This window comes from Orycteropus afer, unplaced genomic scaffold (assembly GCF_000298275.1).
Source record: "Orycteropus afer afer isolate SDZICR_OR568_19922 unplaced genomic scaffold, OryAfe1.0 scaffold00281, whole genome shotgun sequence".
NCBI lineage: Eukaryota > Metazoa > Chordata > Mammalia > Tubulidentata > Orycteropodidae > Orycteropus > Orycteropus afer.
The window spans coordinates 1094992-1096794 of record NW_006921868.1 but is presented as its reverse complement, the minus strand read 5'-3'; positions in this window follow the sequence as shown (position 1 = coordinate 1096794).

Below are 1803 nucleotides of genomic sequence, written 5' to 3'. Positions count from 1 at the left end.
TTGGTTAGAAATACTTAAAGAAAAAGCAGGACCAGTCCAAGAGATGGTGTTCGTACATCATCCAAATCACATAATGTCCTATTTCATAGAACATATCATGGACATTAAGTGGCACATGGCTGTAATATTATAAATGCTCCAAAATAACAGGAACCATTTCTGCCTTGTTTTCTCAGCACTTGGCACTTCCAGCACACAGGAGGAGCTCAGTAAATGTTGAAGAAAGGAGTGGAATGACTGAATTAAGTGGCAAGTTTAGCTGGTGACAAATTATGACCCAGAGCAGCCTGCAGCCCCCTGCTCAAGTGCTTCTGCTTCTCCCTTCCCACAGGCAGTCTCAACAGCTGTCTTACAAGTTGCCATCCCAAGTAAAACACCCTCAGGGACCCTACCCTGTGTAGCCCACTAAGTCTTTCCTGGCCAAGAGTCTATCCACCACTTTGGATCTGGTGCCTGCATTTTGGCTTCACCCCCCCACACCCTTTGCATCTGATGCTTTGAGTTATTCCTGGAATTCCAGCTCCTGCTTTTGGCCCTGCTTCCCTTCTACTTTGCTTCTCAACTCACTGCCATCAAGTTGGATCCAACTCATAGTGACCCCTCCTTGGGTTTCTGAAGGCAGTATCACTACAAAAGTAGATTTCCCAACCTTCCTTCCAAGGAGTGGTTGATGGGTTTGAATTGCCAGCTTTCTGGTTAGCAGTCAAATGCCTTAGACACTATGCCACCAGAGCTCCTTCCCAACTGTTGATCAACCCTGCCCTATAGCTTTAGTATGCCAGGGTCCTAGCACACTATGCCCTGATATTGGTACTCCCCAGTTTCCCAGGGACCGTTGTCCAAATCTCAAAACACCTCCATATTCTGAGCCCTCCCTGGCCACAAACTAGGACTCTGGAAATTTAGACCTGGGTCTAAATCCTGACAGTCAGCCTCTTACTAACAGGTGTCCTTGGGCCATTGATCTCTCTGACCTCAGTCTCCTCACCTGAAAAGTGGGATAACACTTATGAATATAAAGATTAAATGCCTGTAACATGCTGAGCACAATGTTTGCACATAAAAGGGTATGGCCTGATGTTAACTTCTTCCCGGCCTGCTACTTCCACAATATGCTAGAGTCACTAGAGCCTCATAAAACTCTGGATGAGCCATTTGGCCAGCAAAAGCCTGGTGATTGAAATCGCGAGCATCAAGTCTATTTCTCCAAAAGAGAGCAGAACTTTGTAATAAAACTGAGTTGTGGTGGAATGCTAGGAAAAGCTGTTTGCTGCAGCCTTAACGGGCAAGATAAAGGGCACCTCCTCAGAGACCAGGGACAGGTTTATTAATAGGATTAAAGCCAGGGGGAGCTGCTGGAGAGTCAGGGTGGCTTATCAGCATGAAATAGTGTGTACTCACAGATAAGATCACCCACAGAGCAGCCAAGAGGCCACTTCAGAAATAAACAATTGTAATGAGCTACTGGGATATGGGAAGAATGACCAGTGGTCTCTGGGCCCGTGTCCATGGTCTTCTGTAAAGATGGCTACATCAGAATCACCAGGGAAGGCTTGTAAAATACAAATCCAGAACACATCTCTAGAATTTCTAGTTCAGTGATTCAAAGGTGGAGGCTGGGAATCTGCTGGCAATTTTAAAAGAATCTCAAATGATGATGCTTAAGAGGCAGCCAGGTTTTGGAAGGTTTGGATTACAATGGAAAAATTGACTTACATTAGTTTGGAGGAGCACTGTGGGTGCAGTGGTTAAGTACTCTGCTGCTAACTGAATGGTCAGTGGTTCAAACCACAAGCCACTCCA